Below are 17415 nucleotides of genomic sequence, written 5' to 3'. Positions count from 1 at the left end.
TTTGTTTCACAATGCCATTTTTAGTTTCCCTATTTGCTTACATTGGATTGCCACATTGACCTTATCTTAGCAGAGATGATGGGACCTGCAAGTGGTAAGGAAGAACAAAACCACTGGCTGGTGTGATGTCAGGGACAGTAATGTCTTGCCAACTACTCTGTGATCCCCCTCCCACAACTTTCTCAAGACACAATGTACTCCCACTGATTACAGGGAATTTGATCTTTGTACAGTGATGCATCAAAAGCTAGCGAGATACCATATGCCAAGAACAAGAATTGTGAAGCTGTCCAGAAAGTGCTGAACTGCAGCTTTCAATTTTCCTTACTATAGGCTGGGATTGTTGAAAGTTTTTCTCCAATAAGATCTGGAGTGCTGAACAATTCTCCCTAATCATCACCTAACTGAAGGAATCCTCATTGGAGCATGAGGGATAGAAGGAAAAGCTCTTGCTGCGAGACTCGGTATCCCAGGTCAATGGAAACTCTAAGGGCTCTTCCCAAGAGGTTCCAGCTGCTCCAGAAGAACATCGAGCAGAGACAGATGGAAGAAGCCAGACTTACAAGTTTAAGAAAGTGACAGTATCTCATGAAACATTGTGAGGATGATGATATTCTCCTCTATTAAAGAATAACCTGTCACTTCTTCAGCCATACAATAATTTTATTTTTAAAAACCCTATCTACAAGGACACTCACCAACATCTACTTTTGTGATTCAGGCTTCCTAAATTTTGTCAAGCTTCCTGGATCTTCAGCCTTGGTGAGTTTACCATTCTGTGCTTTCACCTTCGTCTCTGCCTGAAATACAGCTTACCACTTTATCACATGGAGCTTTTTTACCATCCTAGGACACTTCCTGCCAGTCCAGTGATGAATGGACATGCTGCCCATCACAAGACATCACTGGTCTTCCAGCAGAGGCCCCACTCACAACCAGAGTAGAAGCTTCCTTCCAAACATGGAAGCCTGTCCATGTTGTACTGGCTCCAGTGGAGCCAGCACGGATCTGTGCTGCTTTGCCAATGCTTCCCCTGTGTGATTGAGGAAGTGTTGCCACAACAAAGCTGCATGTGGGGTGATAGAGTCACCCCTCATCCCTGCCATTTCACCACAGAGACTGATGAAATAGTATGGGGGGGGGGGGAGTCCCCCATGTGATGAAGTTTCTAGTAAGACACTGCCTGTTTCTTTAGGACTCAACTTACTCTATGGCAAATCCTTCCTGCCTCTTCCTCCAAGTGGCCTGACTAAATAACTCTCCCATGTATGACTTTTGTATTTTTAAGGGACTCTCAGTACATGACCCCTGAAATACAAAGGCAAAGTGAATAAACTGGATATTGGATGGGGCCGGTAGCCAGATTACTAACTGGGGCGAGCTTTAGGGAGCATACCATGCCCCTTTTAAAGCAGCTCCACTGGCTTCCGACAAGTTTCCAGGCCCAATTCAAAATGCAGGTGATTACCTATAAAGCCCTATATGCTTCGGGTCCAACTTATCTTTGAGACCGCATCTCCTTCTTTGAACTGGTGCGGGCATTGAGATCTGCTGGGGAGAATCTTCTCTCAGTCCCACCATTGTCTCAAGCATGGTTGGTGGGTATGAGAGAGAGAGCCTTCTCGGTGGTGGCTCCCTGGCTCTGGAATACCCTCCCTAAAGAAATTAGATTAGCCCCAACTCTTCAAGTCCTCTAGGAGAGTTTAAAAACATGGCTCTTCACAGGCCTTTGAACTTGCGTAATCTATGGTTAGCTCAATGATTCACTTATTGTGTCACTCTGCACTTTGATCTGTTATTGCAGATAGCCAGTTTTATTCACAGGTTCTATTGCATTTTAGGAATTTTTATAATTTTGTTATTTTTATTTTATGTGCTGGGATTTTATGTGCATTGTTTTTTTTATACTTATGTCACTTATATATATGTATTTTTATTTCTATGTGACACTTGGGGTGCTTCTGTGAGCCGCCCCGAGTCCCTTCGGGGAGATGGTGATGGGGCAAAAATAAAAATGTATTATTATTATTATTATTATTATTATTATTATTATTATTATTATTATTGAGTACTGTTTTTTTTAGTTAGTAAGCTTTACAATTTCTACTTTAATATGGATTGCTGGTAAAAGTTTGAATGCCCTACACAGTTGAAAGCAGATGGAGAACAGCAGCCAAATCCTTGGAGTATTTTCTTTAGAAACAAAGTCAACCCTTCCCTCTGACAGTGAAAAATGTTTAGGTAAGGAAGACCTTCCACTGCCCTCTTTCTGCTTCGCTGCCTGTGATGCATGGCAGGAGGAATGTTAAAGTTAGTGCTCCATTTCAGATGTGAAAAATTGTCAAATATGTAAAGAGTGAGTGTTTGCCCAGATTAAAGTTTATTCTGAACCTAATTCAGAAACCTCATGAATGGATGGCAGTCCTGCCAGCAGCTTAGTAGAGATTATCCCTGCAGAAATCAATGTGACCTACACAGATGTTATTTTGTGTGGGAGGGTACAGTTAGTTTTAAATGCACTCTACATCCTATTCCACTGTGGAAGTTCTGTGTTTTGTTTCTAATGTTACTTTAAGCAAATCTTCATGAGATTCAATTATGATCATTGCCTGAGGGTAAAAACTCAAACATTTCAGGCAAAGGATAATGACTTTGGAAGAGCTAATGTGGGGTAGTTCAGTGAAGGTGTCAGGAGGAATGTCCCAAGATATTTTGTTGCATGACAGGAAAAAGAGGTGCTTCCCAACATCATTCTTCCTACAGAGGCCAACAGAATTGCCTGTTGGTAGACCTTACTTACACTCTGGTGTAGTGCTACAAACCTGTAAATTTTTTGTGGTTGTTTATTTGTTTATTTGCTTCTGACTCTTCGTGGCCTCATGGACCAGCCCATGCCAGAGCTTCCTGTCGGCCGTCGCCACTCCTTCAAGGTCAAGCCAATCATTTCAAGGATACCATCCATCCATCCATCTTGCCCTTGGTCTGCCCCTCTTCCTTTTTCCTTCCATTTTCTCTTTTTTATATATAATTAATTTTTATTGAGAGGTTTCTGAGCAACTCCATACATTTCTTATAACAACAAAAATTCTCATTTCTCGATACAATAAAACACATATAAGACAACAAGGGTAACTGAGGGAAGGGGGTGAGGGGGAAAATGGGTTATCAATACACCAGTTGAAAAAAAGAAAGGGGGATTAAAACAAAACAAAAACAAAAAAAGAAAACCAACAACTACAATGCAAAAACAACCACACAAAAAAAGAAAGAAAGAAATCATAGAATCATAGAATCATAGAATAGTAGAGTTGGAAGAGACCTTATGGGCCATCTAGTCCAACCCCCCGCTAAGAAGCAGGAAATCGCATTCAAAGCAAAGAAAGAAAGAAAGAAAGAAAGAAAGAAAGAAAGAAAGAAAGAAAGAAAGAAAGAAAGAAAGACAGAAAAGAAAAAGAAAAACTTACATGTAAACAATTGCTAGATATATCCTATTACTTCTTCGGGTGTGGTCCTTTTGATTTTCTTTCAGTCATTTATTTTTATTTTGAAGCTAAACAAGTTTAACTATCTTTATTTTATACTATTATCCGAGGGACTTTCTTTAGTCCATCCTTATATAAACATTTATTTTTTCTTTTTGTAAAAATTCCTTCATGGGTTTCCAATCCGTTTTATTTGATGTTCTTTCCTGGGCTAGTTTTTGTGTTAATAAATCCATATTCATCACGTCCATTACTTTATTGAGCCATTTCTCCATGCTAGGTACTTCCTTTGTTTCTTCCATTTTCTCCAGCATCATTCTCTTCTTCATTTGTGACCAAGGTACTTTATCTTTGCCTCTAATATCCTTCCCTCCAGTGAGCAGCCGGGCATTATTTCCTGGAGGATGGACTGGTTGGATCTTCTTCCGGTCCAAGGTCCAAGAATTTTCCTCCAACACTACAGTTCAAAAGTGTCTATCTTCCTTAGCTCAGCCTTCCTTATGGTCTTTTAGGAAATAATAAATAACTGATTAAGCTTTCTCCCCATTGTGAGACAGTCCTTAAAAGCTATTTGAAATTCACATTTTTCCTACAAAAATTCTCATGTGGGGTGTTTTGCACTGAAAATAGCTTTTATTATGCAAAAATATTATTTTCTGAGAATAAAGTAATGCTTTCTAAGCAGAATTTCATGTTTTTACACTGAAAACATTTACTGCGCAGAACATAACTGTTCTGTGTGGAGAATGTCATTTTCTTTATATTATTTATTTATTTATTTCAAAGAAAAAACCCAACAATCATACAAAAACATAGATAAAGAGACAAAGTACACAAAGGATGTTATTCCCCAATAAAACATTTTTTCTTAATATAAAACACTAACCCACAACAACTAACAAACTCAATCTAAAACAATAATTTTAACCACTACAACCGCAAACAACCTGCCAATTAAACAAATCCTAGACATACAATGATAAAATCTAATCTTTAAGGCTCATATTCTCTGCCTGTTGGTTATAATTTTTCAATTTTCTATTCCCTTAAAATATTAACTATCTATTGAAAATGCCATTTTCTGAGCAAAGAGTCATCATGCAATTTTTTGTCAGACTGAAAATATTCTCATCCCCTATTCTGGTGATGAGATGGCATAATACTATACACAACACATAGTTCTGGTTTTCAGCAAAAAGAAATGGTCTGTTGGCTGCAACTGCCTCATCCATCTCCCAGCATGTACTGTCTGATGTGATTGCACAAATTCTGCTCAGGAGAATTGTAGTGGTGCACCGGTTGGCAATCTTGAACGGTATCAGTTATCTAGACCAGCTTCAATCTGATTCAGGCCTATGTTTGGGACTGAAGTGGCCCGTATAGCCCTGATGGATTTCCTTTGGTAAAAGCATGACAGGGAGCACAATTTTCTTTCTCAACTTGATTTCATAAAGGTCTTAACACCATTGACCAAGATACCCTTTTGGATTTGTTTGGTGAGTTGAGGACACATTATTTTAGTAGCTTTGTTTCTACTGAGACAGAATGTAGCACTGCAAAATTGTTTTCCAACTTCCTGGTAATTGGGTTATGGGGTACCATAATAATAATAATAAGAAACTTTATTTATACCTGGCCCATCTCCCTGAAATGACTCAGGGTGGTTTACCGTAGGGCACCATCGTATTCCAGAGGCTATTCAACATCTATTAATGCCAAATTGTTCCTGTATGATGCCATTGAAAGTGGTCATCAGGACATTTAGCATCACCAGCACTTTGGTAATGCCCAGTTGTGTTTTTCTGTCACATCTACAACAGGTGCAGTTGTGCAAGTTCTGGACCAGTGCCTGGATGCAGTGGAGGGCAAAGTTGCAGGTCAATATACTAAGGCTGAATCTGGACTATTGTTGCAGCCCTAGGCTGCATAGGCATCTCAAAACCACACTGGAGCCCCAGAATATAAGGAAGCAAGCTGTTTATTGAAGATTATATGCAAGCAAAAGCAAATCAAAGTTCAAAGCCAATAGAATGGGTTTAAATCTGTCACGACCCAGGCTACAGAGCACCAATAACCATACGCAGAAGCCAGAATCTATCTAATATCTTTATTAAGGAAATATATAAAGTTAGTAAAAGCAAATGTAAAAGATAGTCCAGAAGCAGACCTTTCAGGAAAGGTCAAAATTAGTCCAAAGAAATAATGTCCAATATGAAATATTAAGGTCCAAAGTTGTAATCCAATAACCGAAACACTCACTTTGCCAAGCAAAGTGAGGGGAGATGACAAGGTCCTTTAGTCCATAAAACTTGAGCGTGGCTAGGAAATAACTTGATCTTGAACGTGGAACAAGGTAACTAAGAACAAGAACAAGGTCCGTGGAATAACTTGATAAATCCGTGGAACAAGGCAAGGATTGATCCTGGGAAACTAGGCAAAGTCCGTAGATAAACAAGGCTGGGAAGCAAGGCGAAGGCTGGATAGCAAGGCAAGGCTTGAGCAGGAGCGAGGCTTGAACCGGAGCGCGCTGTCCAGACACAACTCGCTCCGTAGGCTGACGAATTGACTCCGCGAAGTTGCTACGCGGGCAAAACACCTATATAGAGTCCAACTTTCTCACCAAAGCGGTTCTCTGGGAATCAGAAACGAAAGCTAAACTCTGAGACCAGATGTTAAACTCCTTAAAGATTCTCACGAGAACCAGTGTTAATTGGCAACATTCTTAGCTGCTATCCTCGCACTCCTGCGCGAAGCTGAATCCAAACTTCTCTGTTGTTTACAAAACTCCCGGCGCAAGAACACGGGAGAAGTAGGCTCTGGGGTTGTTTGACATACTTCTGGGGCACAACTTTCTTGCAGGTGCAAGGTTCCCAGATCTGCCTGGGAAAGATCTGGCTGAGAGGAAACCAGTTCAGACTGGGAAGGTAAAAAACCCAAGTTTTCATCTTCATCAGGAATTACAATGTCCTGAGCAGGACTACAAGGCCCATGGTTCATCACACTATCCCCCTCCTCAAGGCCCCTCCCAAACTGGGGCCCTCTCCCCGAGGCGCGAGGTCGCGGTTTGGTGGGATAGGTCAGATGAAAGCGACGGGTTAGATCAGGAGCATGGACTGTGGAGGCGTCTTCCCAAGAGCGTTCCTCAGGCCCAAAACCCACCCAGTCAATGAGATATTGTAGGCGGCGGCGATGAAAGCGAGAATCCAAAATGTCCTCAACCTCGAACTCCTCCTCCCCATTCATCAAAACAGGAGGGGGGGCCGGTTGGTCTGTATCAGGACGCACACCATCCGCCGGAAGGAGCAGGGAACGGTGAAACACTGGATGGATGCGCATTGAACGCGGAAGTTGGAGTTTGAAAGTCACGGGGTTTAATTGCGCCACCACTGGATAGGGGCCGATGAAACGGGCATCTAACTTCCGGCAAGGGCGGTGGGAGGGCAGAAAGCGAGTGGACAGAAAAACCCGATCTCCTACCTTGATTTCAGGGCCCGGCTGGCGGTGTTTGTCAGCGTGGCGTTTATAGTCCTCTTTGGCTTGGTCCAGTTGCTGGAGCAAAAGTTGTTGCACCGCTGTGAGTTCCTGCAGCCAATCCTCTGCTGCGGGAACTTCTGAAGTTTCAATGACAGGGGGAAAGAAACGTGGATGGAAGCCGTAGTTTGCAAAGAACGGCGTTTCTTTTGTAGAAGCTTGAACTCCATTATTGTAGGCAAACTCAGACAGTGGTAACAGAGAAGCCCAATTGTCCTGTTGGTAGTTTACATAACAGCGAAGATACTGCTCCAAAGTGGCATTGGTGCGCTCCGTTTGCCCATCTGTTTGGGGATGATGAGCTGAAGATAAGCGAGAGTCTATGCCCAGTAGTTTTTGTAGTGCCTTCCAAAAACGAGAGGTGAATTGAGATCCACGGTCTGTGACTAAACTCTTGGGCAATCCATGTAGTCTGAAAACATGCTGAAGAAATAGATCCGCAGTTTCTTTGGCCGTGGGGAGGCCTTCGCAGGGAATGAAATGGGCTAACTTGGTGAAAAGGTCCACCACCACTAAGATCGTGGTGAATCCACAGGAAGGTGGTAGGTCAGTGATGAAATCCGCGGAAATTATTTCCCATGGGCGAGATGGGGTAGGAAGGGGGTGTAAAAGCCCTGAGGGCTTTTCCCTTCGTATCTTGGAGCGCTGGCATACTGGGCAGGTGTTGACATATTTTTCTACATCCTTGCGGATCTTGGGCCACCAAAAATCCCTTAGGATCAAATGCATAGTTTTAAATAGTCCGAAGTGTCCTGCTGGTTTGCAGTCATGACACAGGCGAAGCGCTTTTTCCCTGCCCGGTCCGGGTGGGATATAAACATGATTTCTATAGCAGAGCAGCCCATCTTTAAGCGAAAAGGGAAAATGCAGACCTTGGCGAAGTTGGTCCTGCGCCCAGGCATCTGCTTGCTGACTAGCCCTGATTTCTTGAGCACAGATGGGTCCTGGAGTAGGGGAAGTTGAACCAATGGGAATGGATTTGGTGTTCCCCACCGTGAGCGTGGCAAAGTTCTCGGGTTGTAGCAGTTGGGATTCAAAGGTCTCCTTGCGTCCTGCAGCGTATTCCGGTTTACGTGACAGGGCGTCTGCTTGCTTGGTTTGGGCTGGGGTCACATAATGGATCTGGAAGTTGAAACGTTCAAAGAATAAAGCCCAACGTTGCTGCCTCTGGTTTAGTTTGCGGGCAGTTCTTAGGTGTTCTAGATTACGATGATCAGTGTGGACTTCAATGGGAAATTTGGCCCCTTCTAGCCAATGTCTCCAAGTTTCAAAAGCTGCCTTTATGGCCAGTAGTTCTTTTTCCCAAATGGTATAATTTTTCTCTGGTGTGGTTAGTTGACGGGAGTAAAAGGCACAGGGATGAAGGTGGTCTCCCACCGGTTGTAAGAGTACAGCCCCAATTGCCACATCCGAGGCGTCCGCTTGCACAACAAAAGGGGTTCCAGGATCTGGGTGCTGTAGAATTGGCTGGGACGTGAATAATTTCTTTAGTTGCTGGAACCCTTTCTCTGCTTGATCAGTCCAGCGGAAGGGCTGTTTTCCACGGATGCAGCTAGTGATTGGGTCAGACCAGTGGGCAAAATCTGGAATGAACTTGCGGTAATAATTCGCGAACCCCAAGAAACGCTGCACCTCTTTCTTGTTAGTTGGCGCCCGCCAGTCCAATACTGCTGAAACCTTGGCTGGATCCATGGAGAGCCCTAAAGGCGAGATGCGGTAACCAAGGAAATCTACCTCTTGTAGATCAAAGGCGCATTTTTCCAGTTTGGCATAAAGTCCATGATCCCGCAATCGTTGTAACACCATTTTGACGTGGTTCTCATGTTCTGATTGTGATCTAGAAAACACCAAAAAATCGTCCAGGTAGATTATCAAGAACCTGTCCAGATAGTCCTGAAAAATGTCATTGACAAAATGCTGGAACGTTGCGGGGGCTCCGCATAAACCGAAATTCATAACTCGGGACTCGAATAATCCGAATTTGGTCTGGAAGGCGGTCTTCCACTCGTCCCCTTCCCTGATGCGAACTAAGTTGTAAGCCCCCCGAAGATCCAGCTTGGTGTAAACCTTGGCTCCTCGAAGCCGATCCAGTAGATCCGAGATTAAGGGCAGGGGATAGCTGTTCCGCTTGGTGATATTGTTCAATGCTCTGTAGTCCACCACCAATCGTAGTTCCCCTGACTTCTTCTTCACAAACATCACTGGAGAGGCGGCTGGGGATTGAGAGGGTCTGATGAATCCCTTGCGAAGGTTTGTCTCTAGGAATTCCCTGAGAGCTTCTTGCTCTGGTTCAGTCAGGGAGTAGAGATGCCCTCGCGGGATCGGGGCCCCCTCCACCAAGTCAATGGCACAGTCATAAGGTCTATGTGGGGGTAATTTCTCGGCTTCTTTCTCATTGAATACATCCCAATACTCGGAGTACTTCTTTGGCAAGGTGATGATGGGCTCGGTGTCTGTGGCATGGCATACCTTGGCTACGAGGCAATGGTTTTGGCAGTACGGTGAAGCAAACTGCAGTTCTCTGTTGGACCAGGAGATGTTAGGGTCGTGGAGAGTCAGCCATGGAATTCCCAAAATCACAGGGAAATGGGGAACCTCGGTAACAAAGAAGGAAATCTCTTCCATATGTTCTCTTATCCACATCCTGGTGGGTTCCGACCATTGACTTACGGGGCCCGTCTTGAGGGGGCGGCCGTCTATGGCTTGCACCACACGGGCATTCTTGAAATCATGATATTGTAATCCCAGAGAGTCGGCATACTCTCTATCAATGAAGTTGTTGGTAGCTCCAGAGTCTATCATGGCGTGGATCATGACGGGTCCCCTTTTTGCTGACCATAATGTGACCACGAGAAGGAACAGGACCCCGGTTGGCGGCTCTTGAATGGATTTTTTGACCGGGTTGGCGAGCCTCTCTACACCCGGTCGTTGGCTTTCCCCGCCGGCTGTGTGCCAGTCGGCTCAGACGTCTTCGTCTCCGTGGAGGACGCCGCCGCAAGCCGGGCGGCAGGCTTCCCCTTGGCTGGGCACTCTCTGGCGAAGTGGCCCCCGTTCCCGCAGTACCAACAGAGGTTTAAGCGTTGACGACGGGCCTTCTCGGCGGCATCTAGTCTGGGACGCACATTGCCCAACTGCATCGGCACCTCCTCGCCTCCTCTGGGGTATGGGGTTGGCGGTGGGGGTCTCCACGCTGGACGTGGCTGAACGCTGGCGGGAGCGGGGGGTTTTGCCCCGGCTCTACTGCCCTGGCCTCGAACCCACTGTTTCCTGTTGGCAATCATGACTTCAGCCCGTAAACATTGATCAATGAGTGCCTCGAGGGTCTGGGGAGGATCCACCTTGGAGATTTCTTCCAGCATTTCAATGTTGAGACCCTCCCGGAATTGTCCTCTGAGGGCTACATCGTTCCAGCCGGTGTTGTGGGCCAGCACTCGGAACTCGGCTATATACTGAGACATAGGTCTGTCTCCTTGGAAAAGGCGACGGAGTTTGTGGCCGGCTGCCTCCAAATTGTCCTCGATTCCCCAAGTCTCCTTGAGGTGGTCCAAGAAATGTTGCGCTGATCTTAGGTGTGGAGAGGCTTGGTCGAACAGTGCCGTCGCCCAGTTGGCCGCTGGCCCGTCTAGAAGACTGTAAACCCATGCCACTTTGATGTCTTCTTGGGGAAACTCGGCATCACGGGCCTCTAGATAAGCTTGACATTGGCGACGGAAAACATGAACCTTGGAAGCTTCTCCAGTAAACTTGGTAGGCAACGCCATGGCCGGGAGGCGGATTCCGCGCTCCCGCAAGCCCTTTATTTCTCCATCCTGGGCGTTGAGTCTGTCGCGGATGCGATCCACTTCGTCCTTGCTGATGGTGTAGCTCAGTGGCTGCCCACCGGGTACGGTTCCGGTAGACATTCTGGCCAAGGTTAATTGGTGCTTAGGGCGCGGAGTCAAACTGTCACGACCCAGGCTACAGAGCACCAATAACCATACGCAGAAGCCAGAATCTATCTAATATCTTTATTAAGGAAATATATAAAGTTAGTAAAAGCAAATGTAAAAGATAGTCCAGAAGCAGACCTTTCAGGAAAGGTCAAAATTAGTCCAAAGAAATAATGTCCAATATGAAATATTAAGGTCCAAAGTTGTAATCCAATAACCGAAACACTCACTTTGCCAAGCAAAGTGAGGGGAGATGACAAGGTCCTTTAGTCCATAAAACTTGAGCGTGGCTAGGAAATAACTTGATCTTGAACGTGGAACAAGGTAACTAAGAACAAGAACAAGGTCCGTGGAATAACTTGATAAATCCGTGGAACAAGGCAAGGATTGATCCTGGGAAACTAGGCAAAGTCCGTAGATAAACAAGGCTGGGAAGCAAGGCGAAGGCTGGATAGCAAGGCAAGGCTTGAGCAGGAGCGAGGCTTGAACCGGAGCGCGCTGTCCAGACACAACTCGCTCCGTAGGCTGACGAATTGACTCCGCGAAGTTGCTACGCGGGCAAAACACCTATATAGAGTCCAACTTTCTCACCAAAGCGGTTCTCTGGGAATCAGAAACGAAAGCTAAACTCTGAGACCAGATGTTAAACTCCTTAAAGATTCTCACGAGAACCAGTGTTAATTGGCAACATTCTTAGCTGCTATCCTCGCACTCCTGCGCGAAGCTGAATCCAAACTTCTCTGTTGTTTACAAAACTCCCGGCGCAAGAACACGGGAGAAGTAGGCTCTGGGGTTGTTTGACATACTTCTGGGGCACAACTTTCTTGCAGGTGCAAGGTTCCCAGATCTGCCTGGGAAAGATCTGGCTGAGAGGAAACCAGTTCAGACTGGGAAGGTAAAAAACCCAAGTTTTCATCTTCATCAGGAATTACAATGTCCTGAGCAGGACTACAAGGCCCATGGTTCATCACAAAATCCTCAGGATTTAAAGTACTTGAAAATCTTGAAGCAAGAGTCCATAAAAGCCACTCAAAAAACATAGTCCAAAGTCAGTCCCAAGAAAGGTATCAAGAATAGTCCAAACAAAATATCAAGGATTAATCCAAGGCATGAGTCAAACAGGAACAAATCTCCAAGTTTAGTCCAAGGTACAAGGTTGATGCTGGAACACAACTGCAAGGTTACTGGAACATTCAACTGGATACACAGAGATCCCCAGAAACAAGAACAAGGCTGGCCCTAGAATCAAGGTACAAAGCTACAGGAAATAACATGAAATTCACAGAAGTACGAAGCAGAGATCTTCCCCTCTTGGATAATCAAAGTTACCACCTCTGTCAGAGAATGCAGCCCTTCTTAAGGGAAACTCAAGGCCTCTTCCCATGAGAAGTCTGCTCATTATTTCATTACAATAGCAATTGTTTACTTCTTCTGACACACTCCCTTTCTCTGCTGAGTTATTGCCTTCCTTCTGTCAAGCTCATTATCCCTATCCGCCTTATCACTTCCAGAATCCAAACTAGAATGTCCATTTGGCAACAGGAGATCCGACCGTGACTCCTGTGTGGAATGCGGTTCAAGCTGCCTGCTTGAAACCATTATGTCTCTGGTCCCAGAATCAACTTGGACAAACTCTGGCTGCATCTCAGGCCCAAACCCAGAGTCCTCTGACAAGCCCAACTTCACGCTCACCTGGCAGCTCAGATGGAGGCTGGGCTACAACACCTATTTTGGATTGGGGGAAGTACCTCTGAAGGATATTCCTCAAATCACCATGCCTCCCCACAAGGGAAAAAAATTTAACAACTTTTTCTGGCATGCCAAATATGCCCATTCTTGAACTGGATACCTGAACCAAAATAATCCAGATATCTGTAATTTCAAATTCAGATCATTATAATTTTTAGTTATAAGTGGAAAAGTTACTTGTTTTAATGAATGTTGCCAATGTAGTTCATCTTACCTTGTATTATATGGATAATGAAGAAAATATATATTTCAGTTTTACGTATTGTCGAGTATTGCATATTTTATTATTTTTGTCTATGGCTTTGAAACTCTAAGATGCAAACTATTAATAAATAATTCTGAATAAATAATGGAAAATAGGTAGGTGGGTGGCTGTAATGAGTGAAAGTATATGCATAAAACACTCAGTTGATAGTAGCAAGAGAAAGAAACTCTCACTGAGTGAGTTGAGAGCATTCTAATTTTCCATAAATAAACATTCCTGTAGAAGCAAAGCCTCAACTCCAGATGTAGGTACTTAACCTAAGAAACACACTTTGGAATTTATGGTTTAGAAAATGGATTCAAGACATTCTGTTTTAGCATAGTCCACTGCAGTTGTCCTGAAATCAATCAAAACCAAACACTTCTCTTGTTCAAGCTAGAAATAAGTTTTCCAGATTCCCTGTGACAACCAATTACTTCCTAAGACTATTAGTGAAATCTTGTTTACTTTGAAATATCACTGAGTTTAATGGGACCTATTCTTAGCTGCATGCATATAGTAATTATGGCTTAAATGTTCCTTTATTCATGATCTCTTTTGTTCCCAACCATTCTTTTATTTATTTTTTCTTGGTTGCATCTTATTAACTCCTTTATCTTTGCTATAAAATTGGGTCTAAACTCAGATGCTTTATTGGTGTGACAGACCAATGTGTTTTTCCTGAATTGCTCTCTAGAGCTTTGGTGCCCCTGATCACCATGACAACAATAGTCCAATCTATAAGTTAATTTTCCACAACATACGCCACAGTGAGGAAGGTATACTGTTGTTCTTGTTTTTTATTGATTATCATTGTCATATCCAGTTGAAATGGAATATACAGGAACTAAGATAACAAAGGATGCCTGCAACTGTACAGGATGAGCAAAATTAAAGTTGAGAAACCAAGAAAAATTCTTTAAATTAAGATGGACGTGACAAATGCCTTGTTATTTTTTTTTTTAAAAAACCAACACATTCTATTACGGAGCATGGAGTATATTTTTTACAAAAAAATAAGAATAAAGAGTTGGGTCCCACCTGCACTGCCATATAATGCAGTCTAATTGTAGGTAAGACTGCAGTTGCTGGAAGGCCTTGAACAAACATGTAGCCCATGGCTAAACTTTGCTCTTGTGTTTTTTAAATGGCTAAAGTATTGAAAAGAGAAAAGGGTTGCCATAAATGGTGGCAAAATAGTCTCTGCAAAAATTTGTCTCACTCTCTTCGTATATTTCATCTCTGGTGGCAAAGGTGGACAAATTTTAGGTTCTGGGTTTCCTCATTGACTCTCCTTCAGGAGATCCACAAAAAATGCAAAGTTGTCCCCAAATGCTCTCCATAAGCTGGGAAGGATAATTTTGACAGTTTTTGTTGAGTCATTTTAGATATAATATTTGAGTCCCCACTTAACCATGAACCCTACTGGGTGACCTTCGGCAAGTCACACTCTTCCAGTCTCAGAGGAAGTCTTCTGAATAAATCTTGTCACAGAAACCGAATCAAAGGCTGTTTTACAATAGGAAAGGAGTGACCTCTGAGCCAATTTCTGCATCAAGATCTTGGATTATGGGGGGAAAATAGAACCCCTTCAACCATTCTTTTCCCCAAACAATGTTTTGGGAAATTGTTAATTTTTGGTGGGCAATCCCCTCAGAAAACAGGCAAAAGTGAAATTCTCCAAGTGACCAGGTATCTTGATCTGGCTCTGAAATCGTCCCCTTGTCACTACTATCAATCCTTCGCACTTCCTTCAGTTCTTTCTAGTTTAGCGATTTGGCAAAAGAGTGACATTTTTACTTGCAATTAGAGGATGGCTGGGAGGCATTGGAGTCAGCAGGAATACCAGCCAGGAGACTCATGGATGCAAAATATGCATAAACAGCAACCTTTACTTAACCAAAGACATTTTATTTGGGAGAAAGGTCCATAGACCTGAAAGTGGTGATTTATTAGTAGTATAAAAATATCATCTGGCTGGCTTATGAGGAAAGGAAGGAGGAGAGACAGTTGAAGGACAGTTTCAGGCTGGATCTATACTGCCATTTAATGCAGTTTGGAACTGCAGTACATGGTTCATGTAGACACATACAATGCAGTTTAGCTGCACTAGACTGCATTATCTAGATCTATACCGATCATACAGTTTTAAACTACAATATATGGTAGTGTAGATCCAACATCAATGGAAGTTGTTACAAACTTCTCTTTTTTACATGAGGTGTACAGGATGGAGGCATCAGAGAGAATCCATCATCTTCAGATGATACTGTTTCTGCAAGCTACGTGTCACTCCAGAAGCAACTCCGGTTGCTCCTGACACGAAAAAAAATATAAAATAAGGAAATACAGTAGCTACCTGAATAAACTACTTGTTACTGTTGTTTTCTTTTTATTTCCATTTCTTCTTAAATAGTGGGTATTAAAAATATGTTTTTTTTAAAAAAGGGGGGTTAAGATTTTCTCTTTATTTTTGCTTGTCAGCATTTTATAGCCTCGTAAGGGTGCATCTGTACTGTAGAATGAATGAATGGAGTTGAGTTCGGCACCACTTTAACTGACGTGGCTCAATGCTATGGAACCAGTTTCGTGAGACGTGTAAAATTACCACTCCCATGAATCCATAGAATTGAGCCATGGTAATTAAAGTGGCACCAAACTGCACTCATTCCACAGTATAGATGCACCCTAAGACATGGAGCATTTGTTTGTAAACTATTGGAATATACTTGCCTCCTCCAATAATCTGGCAATTACAGAGGAATAGCTTACTCAATTTAAAAATAAGAGTGTTGCCTTACCAACGGTTTTGGAAGCGTATACTAGCGTCTCTTTATAGGAAGTTTCAGTGGCAGGAGAACAGTGAAACAAGGCAACAAGGAGAAGATTATGCAAAGAGGGCAGATCTGTTTTATCAGAAATATGGGAGAAATGAGTCAGCTCCAGAGCATAATTATCCATGGATATCCATGATACCTGCCCCAACTGTCTTATTAATCACTTCCCCCATAGACAAGTGATTTATGCGAAACAGATATTTAAATATTTATGTGTGTGAAGTTTGCTAAAATGAGACCTGAATATATCTATCTATCCTCTCTTTGAATGGGAGTTCCATGGAAAAGAAAGTTACAGAGGAAGATCACAATGGTTTCTTGATTGAGGAGTCAAGTGTAATAATTACCTGTACAATACAACCCTCATATCCACAATTTCACTTAATCATGCCAAAGGTGTCTCTAGGAATTAGCTATGTCCTCCAGGCGAGTCTATGGAATATGGCTCTAAAATTACCATAGAATCTAGAGCACCTAGAAATTTCCTAGATAATATATCTCTAAATAAATGTTTAGGTCTTTTAGGGCAGCTCTATAGTATGCTGACACTGGATGTCAGAATATATATATATATATATATATATATATATATATATAGTGTCAGAGGTGAATTGGAGTCACTTCTGGTGTGAGAGAATTGGCTGTCTGCAAGGATATTGCCCAGGAAACACCCGGATGTGTTACCATCTTGTAGGAGGCTTCTCTCATGACCCCGCATGGGAAGCTGGAGTTGACAGACAGGAATTTACCCTGTCTCATGGATTCGAACTGCCGACCTTCAGGTCTTCAGGTCAGCAGTTCAGCTGGCACAGGGGGTTTAACCCATTGTGTCACCATGGCTCCTTCAGGTAATATATTGAAGTTCAGGCATATCTGCAGTTGCTGGGGGATGTGGTCCAGCCAGGAATGTAACCCTTACTGTATTTATAAGGGAAAAGGGCATTAGAAGGCAATTATCTAACTAGCCTATGTTCTGTACAGTCAAATCTTGTGCGGCATAATAGTCAACAGATTATATTATTTTGGAAATGAAAGATCTAGTCAGTAGGGATAACACAAGTTTTAATATGAATACCAGCATTATTGAGTGAGAAGCTTTGACCTTGGTGAGAGGTTTTGGCCACGCTGCAGAAAACATCAGGCTGCTGAAGTTCCAAGGCATTTAGCACAGTCTGTTCATGTACATCAAACAGCTTTTCAAAGACAAGAAAGCTGGTCAATTGTAAATTTGGAAATCCTCAGGGGCGGGCAGGTGATGTGTCCTTTCTGAGCAAAACTTTTCATAGGCTTTAAACAGCATACAAAATACTGCAGCATTTTTGTTACCTTCGTAACTACTGTCTCTCCCTACGCTTCTGATTTTCCCTTGTGCAAAGTGAAATAGAAGTCAAATGTTTAAACTTTTCCTGCTGAGTTATGTGGACTGCTTTAATTGATTTTATTACAGTTTTAGAGGGTGTGGGGGGGGGGGGGGGAAGCAATCAGATGGCTTTCTTGCTTCATTTGTCCTATTGCTTTACATGCTGGTTATTTTACAGCTATTCATTTGATATTTCCTTTATGTCGCTTTAGCATTTGGATTGATGCAATGGATTACAAACTAATATTAAAGAAACCATGAGACATTATGTAATAATAAGTGA

The 17415-nt window shown here is 43.0% G+C and overlaps 1 long non-coding RNA gene across 1 annotated transcript in view; it reads left to right on the top strand.

The window, feature by feature from the left end:
* Nucleotides 1–17415, top strand: part of LOC134292537 (uncharacterized) — a 71247-nt gene that overhangs the window by 43183 nt on the left and 10649 nt on the right. The window lies entirely within an intron of this gene.

Source organism: Anolis carolinensis, chromosome 1, assembly GCF_035594765.1.
Source record: "Anolis carolinensis isolate JA03-04 chromosome 1, rAnoCar3.1.pri, whole genome shotgun sequence".
Taxonomy (NCBI): domain Eukaryota; kingdom Metazoa; phylum Chordata; class Lepidosauria; order Squamata; family Dactyloidae; genus Anolis; species Anolis carolinensis.
The sequence above is the reverse complement of the archived record's forward strand: the minus strand, read 5'-3'. Positions and strand labels throughout refer to the sequence as shown.